The sequence below is a fragment of the Ursus arctos genome, chromosome X (assembly GCF_023065955.2).
Source record: "Ursus arctos isolate Adak ecotype North America chromosome X, UrsArc2.0, whole genome shotgun sequence".
Classification (NCBI taxonomy): domain Eukaryota; kingdom Metazoa; phylum Chordata; class Mammalia; order Carnivora; family Ursidae; genus Ursus; species Ursus arctos.
In genome coordinates, this window is record NC_079873.1 from 65,785,713 (window position 1) to 65,797,350 (window position 11,638).

Sequence of the window (11,638 nt, forward strand, 5' to 3'; positions counted from 1 at the left end):
AAACCAAAATTCAACAAGTATATGAATGAGGATTATTTGGATTCTTGATACTTAAGAGTGAAATTATCTCCTTTCTATAAAAAGTCAATCTCCGAAGTTTTTACCCTTAAACGGGCATTGAGTAACACAGGTGTTACAAAATAATGTCAGAGACAAGGCTTTTTTCTGTTGTTATTGCTTATGATTTAATAATACAATTTAGAAATAAACTATTAATCTTAATTTTATCACTCATTTTCCAGGTCAGAGTTTTTCCATATTCAGATACACATTCCACTGAATATGAATACTGATTTAGGAAAACCATTTTTTGAACTAACTCCCTGTGTACGATGTTGATATAATAGCACAGTTAACTCCAAGAATTGGTCTTTAATACAGTCCATTACATTCAGACATTGAGACTGTTTACTGTGAATACATATTAAGTTTCATTGTAGAGGCAAGAGATGTTTTCCTTGATGTGAATCTTATAATAAATAAGTTGAATACAAAAAAATAGAGAAGATGTTTTCATAACAAGCTACCTTATAAAGTAATTCATATGTAAAAAAGCAACTGTCATTGTGGCAGAGTATGTTTTATATTTTAACCTCTTCAATCATAAGAGGAAGAAGGAGAAAAAAATCCTCATTGTATATAAAACCTTGTGCACTTTGACATAAGTCCTTCCAGCCATGCTCTTTTTGATTGAAACAAACTTAAACCATATTCCATTTCACAAAAGCAAAATGTGCTGAACATGTGGTTTTTAAAATAGAAGCATGTGCATCAACTATTCTGCATGAAGATTTTTTCTGAGAAATGTCTCTAGGGAAAGTTCATTACCCAAAGCCAGGGAGCACAGGAAAAGGGTGAAACAGACGGAGATCAAGAATTCCTTAAAGTGGATGGCCCAGGCAGAGGCATAAATGACATTTAATATGCACACTCAGGAGCTCCTGTTGAGTGCTCTGTTTGGTAACCCGGATAAGGATGCTTGTTTAGTGGATGAAAGTGTAACTTTAGAAATTGACAGGAACTGTTGTGCTCTGACACCTGTATTCTCAGCTAGAGACGGTAGAAGGGGTATTAAACCAGCACACATTTCAAACTTCATTCTATTTTGCTTTCTTACAACTTTGTGGTTTCAAAAGAGCCATTTATAAAGCTGACAATTTAAGCATGCATTGACAACACTCAGTTGCCATTATAATATAGTTCAAATTCTGTCTTTCCATTGCTAAAATATTTTTTTAATCTGCAAATATAAACTGAGGGACAAGCTGACATTATCTTTACTGTAATAGTTGGTGTGAAGTATCTTATGAATAGGTATTTTTATTGTAGAATTTATCAATAATACTATTTATATCTAAAATAAATACTGTGAAGTTTGAAAGCAGTTAGCAGAGTAAATCAACAGTGAATATTAGCACTTCAAGGATATCATCCCTTTCAGCCTGAAAAAGGAGGGGAAAAAAAGAGAGAGAGAGGTTGGGCTGTGAATTTTGACCTAAGAATATAATAATGTCTTCCTAGATCTCATTATGCCTTATGTCCATTTAAGGCCATCTGGGGCCCAGAATGATGAAAGAGTGGTGCAAATTTATGAGACCCTGGATCTAGCAATAGCCCTCTGGATATTAGCTTGGATTAGTAGATTTACAGCTAATCCAAACACTGTGAGGCAAATTCTGCCTGACACATCTGCATTATGAGACTCAAAATTGTAGCAAGTCAAGCTTTTGAAGAGCTGACAGCAGCTTTTATGCTCCAGACACAAGCTGCATGTGGTTTGCCATCAAGTGCAGTTCTTCATATCTGCATTCCCTCCACATTTGCAATGGCAGCCCCTGCTCCCCACCCCCACTCCATGGTAATGGCCATTGTCAGCCACAAACTTAAATTGGTCATATGTTCTTTTCTAGACCAAGCAAATTTTGAGTCAATTTTTGCATGAGTTCTACGTGATATGAGAAAGAGAGAAAGGGCATTTATACTCTTCATTTCAGCCAAAGAAACTGTCTGAAAACAAAGTTTTATTTTAATTTCTGCTAAATCACAGATTCAGCTACAAATTTGTATCTGAAGAGCCATTATATAATTTGGGGATTCTCACTGGAATTCTTGAATGTTTTTCAAATTAGGGAGTCTGTGATACCAAAAAAACAAGTGGTCATATTTTCATCTGTGATGTAAGGTACATTTTACCTATTATAATCATGTAGAGACATCTGAGCAGATATCATATCAGCAAGCATTGGACACAACATATAAAATGGTCCAGAAATTATATGTATCATTGAAATCTGGATGATACTAATTCTACCAAATATAACCTGGCCTATTACTTATCTGACAAAGGAATCTCATACTAATATTAATAAAACTATCATTTTTAACCTATTATGTGCCATGCTTTTTACATTCATGAGCATTGATCTTCACAGAACAGAATGAGGTCAATATTCTTATCTCCATTTTATACATAAATGAGACTCAGAAAAAATAAGTGACTTATCCAGGACCCAAAGTGGAGCCAAAATTTAATCCCTGATATCTCTGTTTCTAAAATTCTCAATTTTTGACTGTGGCACTGTTATGGAGTAAATTGTGACTCCCCCAAGCCAAAAAAAAAAAGGTATGCTAAAATCCTAATCCCCAGTGTATATGAAATGGAATTATTTCATATATGTAAGGTTTGGTCTTGATTAAATCAGTTAGAGTGTTCTATTAGTTTCAAGTATACAATATAGTGTTTCAATACTTTCGTACATCATGTGTGCTCATCACAAGTGCATGCCTTAATCCATATCACCTATTTAACCCATCCACCTACCCACCTTCTTTCTGGTAACTTCTATTCTTATGAATTTGGCTCTTGATTTGCCTCTCTCTCTCTCTCTTATTTTGCCTTTGCTTGTTTGTTTTCTTAAATTCCATATATGAGTGAAGTCTTATGTTTATCTTTCTCTGACTTATTTTGCATAGCATAATATTCTCTAGCTCCATCCACATCATTGCAAATGGCAGGATTTCATTCTTTTTGATGGCTGAGTAATATCCCATTGTGTGTATGTGTGTTTGTGTGTGTGTACCACCTCTTCTTTATTCATCAGTTGAAGGATACTTGGGCTGTGTCCATAATTTGGCTAATGTAGATAATGTGGCTATAAAAATCAGGATGCATTTTTCCTTTTGAATTAATATTTCCGTATTCTTTGGATTAATACCTGATAGAACAATTGCTGGATTGCAAGATACTTCCAATTTTAACTATTTGAGGATCCTCCATCCTGTATTCCAGAGTGGCTTCACCAGTTTGCATTCCCACCAACAGTACAAGAAGGTTTCTCTTTCTCCACATCCTCAACAACACCTGCTGTTACTTGTGTTGTTGATTTTAGCCATTCTGACAGCTGTTAGGTGATAACTTATTGTAGTTTTGATTTTCATCTCCCTACAGATGAGTTATATGGACCAACTTTTTATGTATCTGATGGCCATCTATATGTTTTCTTTGGGGAAAAAAGTCTATTCATATCTTCCACTCATTTTTAATTGGAATATTCATTTTTGGAGGTGTTTAGTTTTATAAATTCTTTAAATATTTTGGATACTAACCCTTTATTGGAATTGTCATTTTCCAATATCTTTTCTCATTCCGTAGGTTGCCTTTTAGTTTTTCTGATTGTTTCCATCACTGTGCAGAAGCTCAGTGCTTATTTTTATGTAGGCCCAATACTTTATTTTTGCTTTTGTTTCCCTTGCCTCAGGACACATATCTAGTAAAACGTGGCTATGGCCAAGGTCAAAGAGGTTACTACCTGTATTCTCTTCTAGGATTTTTATGGTTTCTGATCTAACATTAGATCTTTAATCCATTTTGGATTTACATTTGTGTATGGTGTATGAAAGTGGTCCAGTTTCATTCTTTTTCATGTAGCTGTCCAGAATTCCAACACCATTTGTTGAAGAGACTGTCTTTTTTCCATTGCATATTCTTTCCTGCTTTGTTGAAGATTAATTGACCATATAGTTCTGGGTTCATTTCTGGGCTTTCTATTTTGTTTCATTGATCTATGTGTCCATTTTTGTACCAGTACCATACTGTCTTGATCACTCCAGCTTTGTAATATAAAGTCTGTAATTGTGATCCCTCCAGATTTACTTTTCTTTTTCAAGATTACTTTGGCTCTCAGGGTCTTTTGTAGTTCCATACAAATTTTAGGTTTGCTTGTTCTAGCTCTATGAAAAATGCTGGTGGTATTTTGATAGGGATGGCATCAAAATTGTAGATTGCTTTGTGTAGTGTAGATATTTTAACAATATTTATTCTTCCAAACCACGAACATGGGATGTCTTTCCATTTCTTTGTGTCATCTTCAATTTCTTTCATCAGTGTCTTACGGTTTTCAGATTATAGGTTTATCACATCTTTGGTTAGGTTTATTCCTAGGTATCTTTTTTTGGTGGAATTATAAATGGGTTCATTCCTTAATTTCTCTTTCTGTGGCTTCATTATTGGTGTATAGAAGTACAATAAATTTATGTATGTTGATTCTGTATCCTGCAACTTTACTGAATTTGTTTATGACTTCTAGCAGATTTTTTTTTTGGTGGAGATTTTTGGTTTTCTATATAGAGAATCATATCATCTGCAAATAATGAAAGTTTGACTTCTTCCTTGATGATTTATATGCTTATTTCTTTTTGTTGTCTGATTGCTGTGGCTAAGGCTTCCTATACTATGTTGAATAAAAGTGGTAAAAGTAAACATCCTTCTTTTGTTCTTGACCGTAGAGGAAGAGCTCTCAATTTTTCTCCATTGAGGATAATAATAGCTGTGGGTTTTTCATTTACTGTCTTTATTATGCTGAGGTATGCTCCGACCGAATTTGTTGAAGGTTTTTATCATGAATGAGTGTTCTACTGTGTCAAATGCTATTTCAGCATCTATTGAGGTGATCATAGTACTCTTATCCTTTCTTTTATTAATGTGATATATCACGTTAATTGATTGTGAATATTGAACCACACTTGCAAGACAGGAATAAATCACACTTGAACGTGGTGAATGATTTTTTTAATGCATTGTTTGATTTGGTTTGCAAGTATTTTGTTAACTTTTGAATCTATGTTCATCAGAGATATTGGCCTGCAGCTGTCTTTATTGTGTTGTCTTTATCTGTTTTTGGTATCATGGTAGTGTTGGCCTCAGAATGAATATGGAGGTTTTCCTTCCATTTCCATTTTTTTGGGAATAGTTTGAGAAGAATAGGTATTAACTCTTCTTTATATGTTTGGTAGAATTCACCCATGAAGACATCTAGCCGTGTGTGTGTGTGTGTGTGTGTTTGTTTGTTTGTTTGTTTGTTTTTTGGGGAGTTTTTAAATTACTGATTCTATTTCTTTGCTGGTTGTTGGTGTGTTCAAGTTCTTCGTTTCTTGCTTTTACAGTTTTGGTACTTTACATGTTTATAGGAATTTATCCATTTCTTCTAGGTCGTTCTTATGTTGGTATATAAATTTTCACAACATTCTATTATAATTGTATTTCTGTGTTGTTGGTTGCTATTTCTGCTCTCTCATTTGTGATTTTATTTATTTGGGTCTTTATCTTTCTTTTTGACAAGTCTGGCTAGAGGTTTATCAATTTTATTGATTTTTCCGAGAACCAGCTCCTGGTTTCATTGTTCTATTCTATTGGATTTTTTTTCAAGTTTTTACTTAAATTCCAATTAGTTAACATACAGTGTAATATTAGTTTCAGGTGCAGAAGTTTGTAATTCATCACTTACATACAATACCCAGTGCTTATCACAAGTGTCCTCCTTAATACCCACCACCCATTTAACTCATCCCTCGCCCACCTTTTCTCCAGCAACGTTCAGTTTTTCTCTATAGTTAAGAGTCTGTTTTATTATATGTCTCTCTCTTTTTTCCCCCTAAGTTCATCTGTTTTGTTTCTTTTATTCCACATTTCATTGAAATCATATGGTATTTGTCTTTCCTTGACCGATTTATTTCACATAGCATATTGCTCCCTAGCTCCATCCATAGTGTGGCAAATGACAAAATTTCATTCATTTTTTTCACATAAGGAAGCATTTATTTGAAGTTTAACATGAAGTCATACAAATAAAATTTGAATAAACACAAATCCACATCGAGTCATAAAACAGATAGCAAAAAACAAAGTAAAAATAAAGAAAATTAACTGGCAACTATATACAGTTGGACACAGTTGTGTCTTGTACACCAGAAACTCTTCTACAAAATAATCGTCTTAGATCAACAGAAGACCAATCTTCAATGTCGTCTTGCAAGATGTGTTAACTTTAGCAATCCCCTCCTGTTTTCTCCAACATCCTCCTTTAGTACGGCTGGTGATTGTTTTGGTGATTGCCACCCTCTTGGGATGTTTTGCTGTAAGTGCTCTATTGACCACTGTAGTCTGCATATCCCTGTCCATATCCATAGTTCCCATAGTTATACCTAGTATAATCATAGCCGCCATAGTCACTATAATTTTGATCACCACCATAGGCACTATTGTAATTTCCATATCCTTGATCATAATAGTTATCAAATCCTTGGTTCCAGTTTTGGCTCTGACCTCATCCATGACCCCTAATACCACCTCGTTCACCAGCTGCATCACCTCTTCCTCCTTTTGGTTGTTGCTGTTGATGCCTATATATATATCTTTGGGTTGTGCAACTTTGATTTCACACTTCCCAGAAACAATTTGATGATATCTGCTTTCTAACAATTTCTCTTCTGGCTCTTCATCTGTATAAGTGATAAAACATATTTGTTTTTGTATCCATGGGAAGTTCAATATTTTCAATCTCTCCAAAGGCTCCAAAATAGTCTTTAATTTGTTCTTCGGAAGTATCTGGAATCAATCAACCCACAAAAACCTGTTTTGTGGGTTTTTTCCCTTTTAAAGCTTTGGCCCTTTTGGGGTCCATCAATTTGCCATCTGGTTTGTGTTCTTTCAGTTCCAAAACCTTATCAACACTAGCAGCATCTTTGAAAAGCACAAATCCAAATCCTCTTGATCTTCCAGTCACTGTATCTGTTTTAGTTGTATCATCTACAATTTCCCCAAATCGAGACAAATATTCAGTCAGATTTTTCTTGCTTATATCCCAGCTCAAGCCTCCAATAAACATTATACCATTATCCTGGTGATTCTTGCTTACATTGATCTTGGATCCCTCTGTGAATTCCTCTGTGTTGCTGGACTCCTTCCTGTCCTCTATGGTGGTGGAGTTGTCAGCCAGGATTGCTGGTCCACAGTCTGGGTTGTGGCAGCAGTGACAGTGGAGCGTTGTATGGAGCTGGATTTAAAATGGTGGCAGAAGAGCTTCATTCCTTTTTATAGCTGAGTAATATCCCATTATGTATCCATTCATTAGATGATGGACATTTAGGCTCTTTCCATAATCTGGCTATTGTTGATAATGCTGCTGTAAACATCAGGGTTTATGTATCCCTTTGAGTCAGTATTTTTGTATCCTTTAGGTGAATACCTGGTAGTATAATTGCTGAGTCAAAGGGTAGTTCTATTTTTACCTTTTCATGGAATCTCCATACTGTTTTCCAGAGTGGCCGCACCAGTTTGCATTCCCAACAGAGCAAGAGGATTCCTGTTTTTCCAAATTCTCACCAACATTTGTTGTTTCCTGGGTTGTTAATTTTAGCCATTCTGACAGATGTTAGGTGATATCTCAATGTAGTTTTGATTTGTATTTCCCTGATCAGTGATGTAGAGCATCTCTTCTTTTCTTTAAGATTTTATTTATTTATTTGTCAGAGAAAGAGAGAGCACAAGCAGGGGGAGTGACAGGCAGAGGGAAAGGGAGAAGCAGACTCCCCGCTGAGCAGGGAGCCTGATGCAGGGCTCCATCCCATGACCCTGCAATCATGACCTGAGCTGAAGGCAGATGCTTAACTGACTGAGCCACCCAGGCATCCCAAGCATCTTTTCATGTCATTTTTCATTTGTATGTCTTCTTCGGAAAAATGTCTATTCATGAATTCTGCCCATTTCTTAACCGGATTATTTGTTTTTTGGGTGTTGAGTTTGATAAGTTTTTATATGTTTTGGATAGTAATCCTTTATCAGGTATGTCATTCACAAATATTTTTTCCCATACCATAGGTTGCCTTTTAGTGTTGTTGGTTTTCTCCTTTGCTGTACAGAAGCTTTTTATCTTGAAGAAGTCCCAATAGTTTATTTTTCCTTTTTTTCCTCTTGCCTCAGGAGACATATCTAGTAAGACGTTGCTATGACCAATGTCAAAGTGTTTACTGCCTGTGATCTCCTCTCGAATTTTAATGGTTTCCTATCTCCAATTCAGGTGTTTCATCCATTTTGAATTTATTATTGTGTACAGTATAAGAAAGTGTCTAGTTTCATTCTTTTGCATATTGCTGTCCAGTTTTCCCAACACAATTCTTTGAAAACCTTTTTCCAACTGGATATTCTTTCTTGCTTTGCCAAATAGTTGATCATACTATCATAGGTCCATTTCTGGATTTTCTATTCTGTTCAATTGATCTATATGTTTATTTTTGTGCCGGTACCATACTGTCTCACTACAGCTTTATAATATAACTTGAGGTCTAGAATTGTATTGTCTCCAGTTTTGATTTTCTTTTTTTAAAATTACTTTCAGTTAGGTACTGTATAGTACATCATTAGTTTTTGACGTAGTGTTCAATGATTCGTTAGTTGCATATAACACCCAGTGCTCATCACGACATATGCCCTCCTTAATACCCATCACACTGTTACCCCATCCCCCAATCCCCCTCCCTTTTGAAACTCTCAGTTTGTTTCCCGGGGTCCATAGTCTCTCATGGTTCATCTCCCCCTTTGATTTATCCCCCTTCAGATTTCCCTCCCTTCCCATATTGTCCTCCATGCTATTGCTTATGTTCTACATATGAGTGAAACCATATGATAATTGTCTCTCTCTCCTTGACTTCACTTAGCATAATCCCGTATAGTTCCATCCATGTTGATGCAAATGGTGGGTATTCATATTTTCTGCTGTCTGAATAATATTCCATTGTACCACATCTTCTTTATCCATTCATCTGTTGAAGAGCATCTCAGCTCCTTCCACAGTTTGGCTATTGTGGACATTGCTGCTATGAACATTGGGATGCATGTACCCCTTATTTTCACTACATCTGCATCTTTGAGGTAAATACCTAGTACTGCAATCACTGGATAGTAGGGTAGCTCTATTTTTAACACCTTGAGGAAACTCCATATTGTCAAAGGTGGTCCTAAGAAGGAATTACATAGGCATCCAAGCCTCTCTCACAAAAATAGAAAAATCCCAAATGCACAAGCTAACCTTACACCTAAAGGAGCTGGAGAAAGAACAACAAATAAAACCTAAACCAAGCAAGAGAAGAGAAATAATAAAGATTAGAAAAAAGATCAATGAAATAGAAACCAGAAAAACAGTACAGCAGATCAACAAAACAAGAAGCTGGTTCTTTGAAAGAATTAATAATATTGATAAACCACTGGTCAGACTTACCAAAAAGAAAAGAGAAAGGACCCAAATTAATAAAATCATGAATGAAAGGGGAGAGATCATGACTAACATCGAGGAAATAGAAACAATTATTAGAAATTATTAAGAGCAACTATACACCAACAAATTAAGCAACATGGGAGAAATGGATGCCTTCCTGGAAACTTATAAACTACCAAGACTGAAACAGGAAGAAATAGACAATCTGAATAGACCAATAACCAGTAACAAAATTGAAGCAGTAATCAAAAACCTCCCAAAAAACAAGAGTCCAGGGCCAGATGGCTTCCAAGGGGGAACTCTACCAAACATTTAAAGAAGAAATAATACCTATTCTACTGAAGTTGGTTCAAAAAATAGAAACAGAAGGAAAACTTACAAACTCCTTCTCTGAGATCGGCATTACCATGATCCCAAAACCAGGCAAAGATCCCATCAAAAAGGAGAATCACAGACTAATATCTCTAATGAACATGGATGCCAAAATACTGAACAAGATCTTAGTGAATAGGATCCAAGAGTACATTAAGAGGATTATTCACCACAGCCAAGTGGGATTTATTCCTGGGCTGCAGGAGTGGCTCAACATATGCAAATCAATCAATGTGATAGAGCATATTAATAAAAGAAAAGACAAGAACCCTATGATACTTTCAATTGATGCAGATAAAGCATTTGACAAAATACAGCATTTTTTCCTGATTAAAACTCTTCAGAGTACAGGAATAAAGGAAACATTCCTCAATATCATAAAAACCATCTATGAAAAGCCCACAGTGAATATCATTATCAATGGGGAAAAGCTGAGAGCTTTACCCTTAAAGTCAGGAACATGACAGGGATGACCACTCACACCACTATTGTTCAACATAGTGCTTGAAGTCCTAGCCTCAGCAATCAGACAACAGAAAGAAATAAAAGGCATTCAAACTGGCAAAAAAGAAGCCAAACTCTCTCTCTTTGCAGATGACATGATATTTTATGTGGAAAACCCAAAAGACTCCAACCCCAAATTACTAGAACTCATACAGCAATTCAGCAATGTGGCAGGGTACAAAATCAATGCACAGAAATCAGTTGTTTTTCTGTACACTAACAATGAGGCAGAAGAAAGAGAAATTAAGGAACCAATTCCGTTTACAATAGCACCCAAAACCATAAGACACCTAGGAATAAACCTAACCAAAGAGGTAAAGAATCTATACTCTAGGAACTACAGAACACTTATGAAAGAAATTGAGGAAGTCACAAAAAGATTGAAAAACATTCCATGCTCATGGATTAGAAGAATAAACCTTGTTAAAATATCTATCCTGCCCAGAGCAATCTACACTTTCAATGTTATCCCTATTAAAATACCATTGGCATTTTTCAAGGATCGGGAGCAAACAATCCTAAAATTTGTATGGTACCAGAGAAGACCAGAATCACCAAGGGAATGTTGAAAAAGAAAAACAAAGCTGGGGACATCATGTTGCCTGATTCCATCTTTGCTTTTCTTTTTCAAGACTGCTTTGGCTATTTGGGTTCCTTTGTGGTTCCATACAAATTTTAGGATTGTTTGTTCCAGCACTGTGAAAGATGATGGTGGTGTTTTCATAGGGATGGCATTAAATATGTACATTGCTTTTCATATTATAGAAATTTTAACAATATTTGTTAGTGTATAGAAATACAATCGACTTCTGTGCTTTCATTCTATATCCTGTAACTTTGCTGAATTCCTGTATAAGTTCTAGCAATTTTGGGGGGTGGAGTCTTTTCAGTTTTCAACATAGAGTACCATTTTATCTGTGAAGAGTAAAAGTTTGACTTCTTCTTTGCTAATTTGGATGCGTTTTATTTCTTTTTGTTGTCTCATAGCTGAGGCTAGGACTTCCAGTACTATGTTGAACAACAGTGGTGAAAGAGGACATCCCTATCATGTTCCTGATCTTAGGGGAAAAGCTCTCAGTTTTTACCTATTGAAGATGATATTCACTGTGGGTTTTTCATATATGGTTTTTATGATCTTGAGATATGTTCCCTCTATCCCTACACTGAAGTTTTTTGTTTTTGTTTTTGTTTTTTAATCAAGAAAGATGCCATAT

At 35.5% G+C, this 11,638-nt stretch overlaps 1 pseudogene; it reads right to left on the reverse strand.

The window, feature by feature from the left end:
• Positions 1-6,359: 6,359 nt before the first annotated feature.
• LOC113242113 (heterogeneous nuclear ribonucleoprotein D-like) lies at positions 6,360-7,363 on the reverse strand (annotated as a pseudogene).
• Between the last annotated feature and the right edge of the window lie 4,275 nt (positions 7,364-11,638).